The following is an 11,025-nucleotide window of genomic DNA, read 5'->3' as shown; positions in this document are numbered from 1 at the left end:
CCAGCCTGACCAACGTGGGGAAACCCTTTCTCTACTAAAAATACAAGACTTTGCCAGGCGTGGTGGTGGACGCCTGTAATCCCAGCTACACGGGAGGCTGAGCAGGGAGAATCGCTTGAACCCGGGAGGCGGAGGTTGCAGTGAGCCTAGCTCGCGCCAGTAGATTCAGTTGAAAGTAAGAGGGAGGGAGGGAGGAAGGAAGGGAGGGAGGAAGGAAGGAAGGAAGGAAGGAAGGAATCTAAATAAGTCTCTTGCCAGTTTTGTATCCTCCGAATGTCTTTGGAGGCCTATTGGCTTTCTGTTAGAAATGAAAACATCCAAGAGTGGCACCTGTCTCCCCGTCTTCATGGTAGTTTACTGTCTAGGCCCTTGGCTTCAAGATGGAGCTTTCTGCTTGTCAAGAGATACAAGTGTTATTCTTTCCTTTAGATTTTCTTTAGATAAAAACAATTAACATGTGTGTAGTGGATTGTATCTGCCAGGCTATATAAAAACGGTGAAGAATTTTTTCATTGCAAACTCTTTAGTAGATTGCTTCTGATAGAAATCACAATTGGTTTAATGCTTATTCAGTGATAAAACTGTTTATTTCCTGCGTTTGTAGGGATTTTGGTTTTAATTATTATGAAAACACTTTCCATGACATAATTATTTCCCCAACACTTTCCATGGTTTATTGATTTTTATTTTTAATAAACTTTATGAGATATAAAATACAATTAACACATCTACTTTAGGTGTACAGTAGTGCCTTCCTTTCCTGATTTGGTAAAGTTTCAGTTTATTCAACATTAATATCACTATAATCTTTAAGTTACATAAATGAAATATACAATAATTGTTTTGCATATATTGTCAACTGCATGGTCAACTGAGGTCCAAAAATATTAAATGGAAAATTCCAGAAATAATTTATAAATTATAAATTGCTTGCCTTCTAAGTATCTTATCAAATCTTAGGCTGTCCTAATCCATCACACCCAGGATGTGAATGGTGTGAATCATCCCTTTGTCCTGCATATCCACGGTGTCTAAGCTACTCGCCCATTAGTCACTTAGTAGCCATCTCAGTTGTCACATTAACCATTCTGGTATTATGGTGCTGGTGTTCCAGTAACCCTTATTTTACATATTAATGATCCAAGTGCAAGATTAGTGATAATGGCATATTATTATAATTGTTTTATTCGTTTTTGTTAATCTCTTACTGAACCTAATTTATAAATTAAACTTTATCATAGGTATTATGTATACAAAAAAACAATGCAGATACAGTCACTGATCAAGATAGCCTAATGTTTCCCACTGCCTGACTAACCTTTAGACAGGGTTCTTCCTGATTGTTGGCCTCTGACTTCCCTATTTTTAGACCATTCACTTTAAAAAAACTTGCAAAGTGTACATTTTCTCTGCTCCTTTAAGATGTAAATCTTCTGGCCTCTTATCAGTTCTACAATGCAGAACCATCTTTCTCAAAAACCTAGGTGCCATCTCTTTGAAATGCAATAATTAAGAAAGGTAGAACCTTTTCTTATCTCCTAATCTCTGTGGGAGAGTAGGAGCCTGACTTCCCTAAGCACCAATCATTGAACACAGATGGTCTAACTCTATTGACCAACATACAGTACTTTTCCACTCTGTGCTTAAAATCTCTCCCCTCTGTGATTTTTTCCACTATGTGCTTAAAATCTATCTGCTTTTTTTTTTCAGTGGCATTGAGCCCTCTTTCTGTGCCCTATTACAATGGTCTTAAATAAAGTCTTTTGTTCCTGTTTAACTCTGTCAGGTGCAAATTTTCTTTGATATTAGAGTTTTTGACAATTATATGTGCTCTTGTAAACACCATAAGAAGGTATACAACATTTCCTTTACTCTTCAAGGTTACCCTGTGCCACTTTCCAAACAACCACTCATTGACCTCTAGCCCACGACAAATATTGATTTGTTTTCTGTCTCTATTAATTAACTACACATTATCTAAAATTTCATAGAAATGGAAATATATCATAAGTGCTTCTTTTGTCTGGCTCTGCTCCTTCTACATAAAGTTTCTGAAATTCATCAGTGTTATTGTGTGTCTGTTTCTTAATATTACATTGTTATAAGTATGCTACATTTAAAAAGTTAATTTCCCAGGGGGCACAGTGGCTCTCGCCTGTAGTATCAGCTACTCGGGAGGGTGAAGAGGTAGGATCACTCGAGCCCAGGAGGTTGAGACCAGCCTGGGCAACGTGGGGAGACCCCATTTCTACAAAAAATACAAAAAATAGCTGACTACGGTCGTGTGTGCCTGTAGTCCCAGTGACTGGGGAGGCTGAGGTGGTAGAAACACATGAGCCCAAGGAAGTCGAGGTTGGAGTGAACCGTGATCACACCACTGCACTCCAGCCTGGGCAACAGAGTGGGACCCCATCTCAAAACAAACAAACAAACAATAACAACAACTCCAAAACCCCCCAAAAGTCAATTTACCTATTCATGGATGTATGGGCTCCTTTGAGCCTTTTCAGGACATTACGAACAAAGCTCCATGAATATTTGTGTGCAGTTATTTGTGTGAAGTTTTTTTTTGTCTTGACTACCTAAAAATGGAATAACTGATTTATATTTTACATGTATGGAAGGAGGACTAAACTCTGACTTTTTTTATCTTGCCCAAATCCCTATCTAAGGGGTCCGGGGAGTCATGCCCTACAAATCATAAATTCTTATCAGATGGATTTTATTTAATCCTATATATCATGATTTACTTTCCAACATAACTCTGGCATAACATTACAAGACAAAGAAAAAAAATCAAAATATGTTATTCAAAAACATGTTTCTTTGCCATATTTTGAAATGACCCTACAAAGCTTTTATTTGTGGGGGAAAATGTGCAGCTGTAAAGAATCTCTATTAACATAGCTAGATATTTTTCTTCCAGACCCTCCCAATCCTAAAGAGATTAACTAAGATCTGAATAGGAAACACTGGCCACCTGTTGTCTCTAAGGGCAGCCACTATAAGGCTTCAAAAGAACTTTGATCTCCACAATCCTTATCTTAACCTGAACATTCCCTTTCTATCTATCACAGGTCTTCAGACAAACTCAACCAATTGTCAACCAGAAAATGTTTAAATTTACCTATAGCCCGGAAGCTCTAGCTTTGAGCTGTTCTGCCTTTCTGGACCAAACCAATGTATTTCTTAAATGTATTTGATTGATGTCTCATACCTCTCTAAAATGTATAAAACCAAGCTGCGCCCGAACCACCTTGGGTTCTCAGGACTTCCTGAAGGCTGTGTTTCGGGCCATGGTCACTCATATTTGGCTCAGAATAAATCTCTTCAAATAATTTACAGAGTTCGACTCTTTTTGTCGACAATAATACGGTGCCCAAACACACGGGGCCTCAGAGAAGACTCTGGATCCCGAAGGTGTATCCCAAAACCAGAGCTAAGGTACCAGCTGGAGCCCACTGAAGCCTCACCAAGTTTGAGCTTCTGCTCCTGTGGAACTGGTGAGTCCTCCTGTGCCTCGGACCTCCAGTTTTGGTTGATAGTCCTTGATTTATCCGAGCTGTTTTGTTCTCCTAGGAATTTGTTGCTTTAGGATCTCAATTTGAGTTCAGAGATGCATTTCTAAAGGGTCTCCTCAATTGCTTTTCTCTCAGAATTAATCTCAATTTGGCTTGTCCGTGCATGTTTGAGTGAGGAACTGAACTGTCGTTTTCATCCACGGCTCATCAGTTCCTCCTTAAAAAAAAAAAAAGTAGGAAATAAATTCACTAAGAATATGGAAATAAACAAGGAGAATGACCCCCTTTTGAGCACTCCGTAGGTTTTGTGGCAACTCTACTTTCCAGAGTTTATGTAAAATAGAAGTAATATGGTCTTTGTGCACATATTACTTTAAGGAAAAAGAGCCCTAAGGTCGACCTGCAAACTATAGAGTTCTTAAGTTCTCTTTCTCTATTTTCTGCCTGCTTTAAATCTGGTGGACTAAGAAAAAAAAAAAAAAACCCACTGTTTGGATCTAACCGTTTTTTTGCAAACTGGAGAATTTATATTCATCTCATGGCCAAAGTACTAAAGTAAATCTATAGGATCTTTGTGTGTGTATATGTATGTATGTATATATGTGTGTATGTATTTGAAGGCCTTTATAAATTCTATAATTTTATGTTTAATTGGCAGATGAATTCATTTTAATTTTCCTTTAGCGTACCAAACTTTTTCTTTCTGTACCTTATGATGTAAATTTTGCTGATTGTCACCTGAGTTGTTTCCTTTAATATGCAAATTTAGGTCTTTTTAACTGAAAACTACTTAGGTGGTGCAACATGTTATCAAGAATTTGAAAGTCTAAAATTGAAAAAAAAAAATGAAAAGGAAGGAAGTCTTTATGAATCTATAAATGTACCTCTATCGGCATGCCTAGATATGTCCATGTATTTATGTCATGCATACAGTGTTTCACTACTAAAATATAGATAAAATAGGTAAAAGTGCTTAAATCAGAGGCTTAAAAAAAAAAGAGTAGTAAAATGTTTTTTCGAGTTTGCATGACTTAAGTAAAATCTTTAATAAATAAGGTGGCTTTAAAACTATTGGTAAAATAATATCAGCAATGTTAGCATTTTGTTTGCATTTACTGATCACGTAGTTTCATGTTTATTCCTGCAGAATACTATCAGATTTGCCATAAGGGTTATAAACTATAAAACCCAGTCCAAGAAAGAATGATCTTTGCTTGTATATGCTTATAAAATATTGTTGGCTGAAAGAAAACAGCTAAATCCTGAGTTTTTGGTATAAATACCCTTAAAATTAATAAGTGTTATTATTTAAGTAAATACCTGAAATTAAGTTATAAAAATGGTTAATAGGAAAATAACTTTAAATACTAGCTATCACAGTTTTTATAAATAATCTAGGTAAACTATTAATCAGGTAAGTGTAATGGAATAAATACTTATGAACAAACGTGTCATAATTTAGGATCTAAGGTTATTTGATATTAACTATCTGGGTAATTTCCAAATTAAAAAATATAAAAAACTTCTTTAGTGTTCTTATTGAAGGTAAAATATCTTCATCTAATTCAAAGCTTATTTAAGGGTTATGTATGAAACAAGGTAAAGGAATCAGGAAATAAGAGATATAAAGGATGTTAAAGATATGAAGAGGTATTTTTGGTAAAGGAGGTAAAAGGAAAGAAAGAATCTTGTGTGGTGAACTTTTGCCCTAAAACAAAACAACTGGGTTGCTCAAGAAAGAGAGATATTTAGGGCAAAACAGAAAGTCTAACTACTGTGAGTGGTCTGTGTAAGTCGTAATATGGTTAGTAAAAAGAATTTTTAAGGGGTTGTATAATTCAGTTGGCTATAATTAAAAAGAAACTATAATAATATTTCTAGAGATAAGTCTTTAATATTTAAAAATGCACTAATACAAAACTAAATAATTGATTAAAACAATATTTTATTAGAAATGTTGACTTATTTTTAATGCAGGAAATTTTTAAGTTTTTTAATTCTGTAATCTCCTCTTTGACATTCTTCAGATTGATATCTTAAAAGTGCCACTCTTTCTCTTTTGAAAAGGCCTAAAATGATGGCTCTTTCCTTCACCTTTTTTTGGTTCCTGTAACTTTTACTAATTATCTAAAGTAAGGGAAATAATTTTTTTTTTTTTGAAAACCGGCAAATAAAGTAACTTTTGAACATGACTTTTATTTTGCATGCCTGTTATATTCCTATATTTATATTTGTCATGCGGAAGTGATATTTCACCACCAAGCTACATAAAAGAGCTCTGATGGAGTAACTTAAAAAATGTAAGTGCTTATCAAATTGGTAGAAGCTAGCTCAGATGCCTTTTAATTCACATAATGTTGATAATCTTTGGTAAAATGACTTCGGTGAGTTTAATCTCAAAACTCTTCAGTAATTTAAAAATCTTAAAGTCATATTTAAACCCTCAGTTTCTCCCCACTGGAAATTTGGGTTACTAAAAAGTTAGAGTAGTAGAAGCATAAAGTATGCTTTTGTTAAAATTTTATAAACACAAGAATGTCAATTTTCAAAAAATCTTAAGTTTTTTTGGTTAAGAAACTATTTAAGAGTTGCTTTATAAAAAAAGGAAAATATACAGATAAAACTAAATAAGTTAAAAAAAAAAAAAACAAAAAAAAAAACAGGGCAACAAAACTGTGAGCCCTGTGGTTACCAAGAAAATGGTCGATATGGGGGAAGGATAAAACCAAGTAACTGTTTAAAACCAAAGGGTGCAATATAAAGCAGTTGTTCCATTTTGTAGATTGGTATCATTCAACTTCTTCAAAAACATCTTTACTATAGTGGATTACAAAAATAAACACTCTAAGGACAAAAGTATTAATTTTAAATGCTATAGAATTTAAGAGCTTGTTTGGATTAATGTAAGACCCACAGCTTTTTACTGAACAATCACTGAGTATATGTGTTCCAAATGCACGGGAGGTTATTCCTAAGAAAGCAATCAGCCTAGTGGGCCAGATAATGCCATTGTAAGGTTTGTTTGCACTGAGAAGGGGATTGCCCCACTCTCCCTATAAAATACCAAGTGAAGTACCGCAGATGAAGCAGTTAATATGCTTCATATGCAAGCCATGTTGGACTAGCTTTATGATAACTGGGATAACCTCGTGCCAAATATGCCTGTTACCTAGGTCATGGTAAATTTGGGGGTTAAGGGGACCCCTTTTACATGGGTGCCTCTGTGACAGAATGACAGGACTGTTTAAGAAGGCTTATCAAATCTGCGGTCCCTCATAGGTCTTATAGATGTAACTCCGTGCTGGGAAATCAAACCCTTTTCACCAGAAAAAGTAAAATGGTCTGGGGGTAAAAAAGGGTTCCTGAGACCTGAACATAAAAACATGCAGTTTAAAAGAATTATAGATTTTAAGATGTTTAAACCAGCTTTATGTAAGGTAGTTGTAACCCCCTTTTACTGAAAAGTCTTATGAAAATGGGTACTATATCTACCTGGAGGATGTTTTTCCCTTTTCTGGTACTATACAAACTGAAGACATATAAATCAGCTCTTTAGGAAATGTTATTTAAACATTTACTAAATTTATTTGTTTAAAAATGTTATTTAAACACACTAAATAGAAACTAGTAAAAGCCCACAAATATAGGGTAACGCTTTCCTCTGCTGCATAGCCCTTTATGTGGAGCTTTTATCGGGGCTGATGGAAAAAACTGTGAGTACCTTTCACTGACGATGACCGAACTAGGCAATTTCTACTTGATAGGGCATTTACTGCCTTGCTATGAAATATTAACTGAAGCTACCCCTATGATAATGGAAATAATGTTTCCCAAAAGAGTTCCATGGTAAAATAAAAATGGCTTACACAAAATCTTGCTACCTAATAAGCAAAGAGCCTCTTTTCTAGGACTAATTGTGAGGAGCTGCTAAATTCTACATTGCCTAATAGTTCTCAGGAGCTGTTTGTTTTGTAAATGGCATTTCCAAGGCAAACAAACACTTGTTTTAAAAGCTGTGGCTCTGGTTTAAAAAGGGTCAAAAAATATTTTAAGTTTTTTGGGTAAAATTTTTTTTTTTTAAGCAAATTTACCTTTCTGAGTCCTCCAAAATTCAGATTGAATGTTATGACAATGTAGTTGTCTGCATAAGTTCAATTACAATTATTTTTTTCAAACAATTGGAGACATTGGATATTTTACCAAGACTGAAACTAAAGTATCCTATTTTTAGGTAAACTTTCAGCAAAACCAACTCAAAAGGAGTCTATATGGCCAATCAATTCTTGCTGCATTTTATGCAGCTATTCAGGCAAGCATCATAAGCCTAAACCTTACCTCGCACACAAATTGGCCTTGCTATAATTTTTTGTTTGATTAAAAGGGCAGCTAAAAAATGTTTCAAGGGTAAGACATAACACTTAATACTAGATTTCATCCCTAACTGTTTGAGAACAGATTAGATCATTATTTCTTGGCTACAAGAATCCTCTAGAAAGCACCAAGTTATAATTTTTCTTCATATTTTTAGTTAGTGCCCTAATGTAATAGGTTCCTTTTTCTATTCTGATATATGAATTACTCTTATAATTGTCAAACTATAAATGTTAATTATCTCTCCTTGTTTTACATCCAAGGAAACCAAAATCATGGTATTTTGAAAACCAGAGGTATGAATCTCCGTCTTTTTGTATCCCACTGGGCCTGGACCTGTTTCACTGCTAATATTCTGCTGCCAAAACTATACAAGCTGCCTCGACTGTTGGAGAAAAGGTGGGTGCATAAGATATTAAGGGCCAGCTTTCAGCGAAAAAATTAGGTTAGGTCAAATCCTCCAAATCAAGAAGGGAGTATAAAAATGCCTAAACAGCTGGTAAAACAAGTTTAGTTGCCTTCTAAGCTATTATGTGTCACTTTTGCATCCACCCCAACCATAGAAATTTTCTGCTTACTATAGAATTAAAGGAAATTCTTTACTAACAGGATAAAAATATCTTGTAACAAAGCCTCCTGGGTATAACACTATCTATCTATCTATCTATCTATCTATCTATCTATCTATCTATCTGTCTGTCTGTCTGTCTGTCTGTCTGTCTGTCTATCTATCTATCTATCTATCTATCTATGTATCTATATTTCTCAGAACAATGCTTATGTTTGGTATATAAGGCTAACTACTATAAGTCTGTAACAAAAACCAAGCTCACAGTAGCTCAACACATAGAAGTTAAAAATAAGTCTGTCTTGTAACTTTTTTTTGTTTTGTTTTGTTGTTGGCTTTTTTACTTAAAATAATAATTTTAAGAAGTAACAAATGTCTGTCCACATCCATTCCTATGTGGTTTAGAACAATTAATTAACTATTTGTCTTTTGACTGTTAAGGCCCTTGGCCACAGGGAGTTCCACCAAGGGACAGGAAAGAAAAAAGAAAAAAGCACACTGTAGAATTATATGACTTCTCCTGTGACAAACCTTTTCTCTCCCAAATACAAGTATACGGTGCAATACAAAAGTGGTAGGAAAAATAGATTTGTCTACTGTTAACAAGTTTATAACAATTTAGACACTGAGGACCAGGCATTCCTTGCATTTGATTTATACCCTTCTCAGGATGTTATACCCATGGAGATATATTGGCCAGAAGAGAGACTATTTATTGGATTATGATTTAATGTTCATAAAATCTTCAAATAAGATTTATCATAAGGTTCAAATGACCGTGGATAAGGAGGGTAAACACATTGTGAGTCTGATCAAAGAATATGATGATGCATGCAGTGACATTTTTGGCCGCTTAGGTTGTTTACTGTCCTCTGACTCTACCTGTAACATTTTTGGACGCCTACTTTCACTATCTTATGATATTTTATGTTATGAAGTCAGCTCCTTTCCTTAAACCTCATGTATCATCATCCTCTACTACCTTTAAACTTTTCTTTCGCAGCTACCTCACCTCTCTTAGCTTTCTTAGAATTGATGAGTTAGGACCTTGCTTTGGATAGGCTTTGGTGTAAAGGAATATTGTGGCTTGTTTGATCTTCTATCCAGACCACTAAAACCTTTTCTGTATCAGCAATAATACTGATTCACTTTCTTATCATTTGCGTCTTCACTGAAGTAGCACTTTTAATTTCCTTTAAAACATTTGCATTCACAACTTGGCTTACTCTTTGGTGCAAGAGGCATAGCTTTTGACCTTTGTAATCTTTCACAATGCCTTCCTCACTAAGATTAATAATTTTTTTATTTTTGATTTAAAGTGAGAGACATGTAGCTTTTTATTTCATGTGAATACTCAGAAACCATTGTAGGGATATTAACTGACGTAATTTCAATATTGTTTTGTCTCAGTTAATAGGAAGGTTGTGAAAAGAGGGAGTGAGATTGAGGAATGGCTGGTCAGTAGGGCAGTCAACACATACATTTATTGATTAAATTCATCATCTTATATGGGTGTGGTTCATGGCACCTGAAAACATTTATAACAGTATTATGAAAGATCATTGATTGCAGGTCACCATAACTAATATAATAATAATGAAAAAGTTTGAAATATTGTGAGAATTATCAAAATGTGACACAGAGACAAGAGGTGAGCACATGCTCTTGGGAAAATGGTGTTGATAGACTTGCTTGATGCAAGGTTCCTACAGACCTTCAATTTGTAACAAAAACAGTATCTGCCAGGCACAATAAAGTGAAGCACAATAAATGAGGTATGCCTGTATGAACTATTATAGGTTAAAAATAAAAGGGTGGAATAATACTGTGCAAACATAAATCTGAAAAATGTGAAATGGCCATATTAATAGAACATATTATAGTTCAGAATAAGTCATATTATATAGTTGGAAAATAAACATTCCTCTCTTGTAAGCTGACATGACAAAAAGAAAATAAGTAAAAATACAGAAGACTTAACATTATCATACAATTTGACCTAATTGACATTTATAAAATATTTCACTCAATGTCAATAGAACACATACTCAAGTGCAACTTGCAACACAAAAACAGACCATCTATTGAGCCATAAATTAAGTTTTAGTAAATTTCACAGGATTAAAGTTATATAGAATATGTTCTTTGGTCAAAATGAAATTAATGAAAAAAATCAGTCACACAGCTATATGTGGAAAGTTGCTAACATTTGGAAATTAAACAAGGATGTGAATAATACATGGGTCAAAGAAGAACTCACAATGGAAATTAGAAAATACTTTGTAATGAATAAAAATTCAGTATAAAATGCACTTTATATTTGTGAATACAGCTAAAATTTGTGCTTAAAAGAACACATATAGCTCTTCTCAATGAGAAAAAAAGATATGAAATTGAACTTGTGTTGTATATTATGAAAATAGGAAAAGAAGAGTAAATTAAACCAAGTTAAGTAGAAGGAAGGAACTATGAAAATATGACTAGAAATGAACTAGAAATAACAGAATAAATGAAACTCTAAATTTTATATACATACACACATTTGTATGTATACATGCATATATA

The sequence above is a fragment of the Macaca mulatta genome, chromosome 14 (genome assembly GCF_049350105.2).
Source record: "Macaca mulatta isolate MMU2019108-1 chromosome 14, T2T-MMU8v2.0, whole genome shotgun sequence".
In the NCBI taxonomy this organism is placed as follows: domain Eukaryota; kingdom Metazoa; phylum Chordata; class Mammalia; order Primates; family Cercopithecidae; genus Macaca; species Macaca mulatta.
This window is presented reverse-complemented; position numbering follows the sequence as displayed.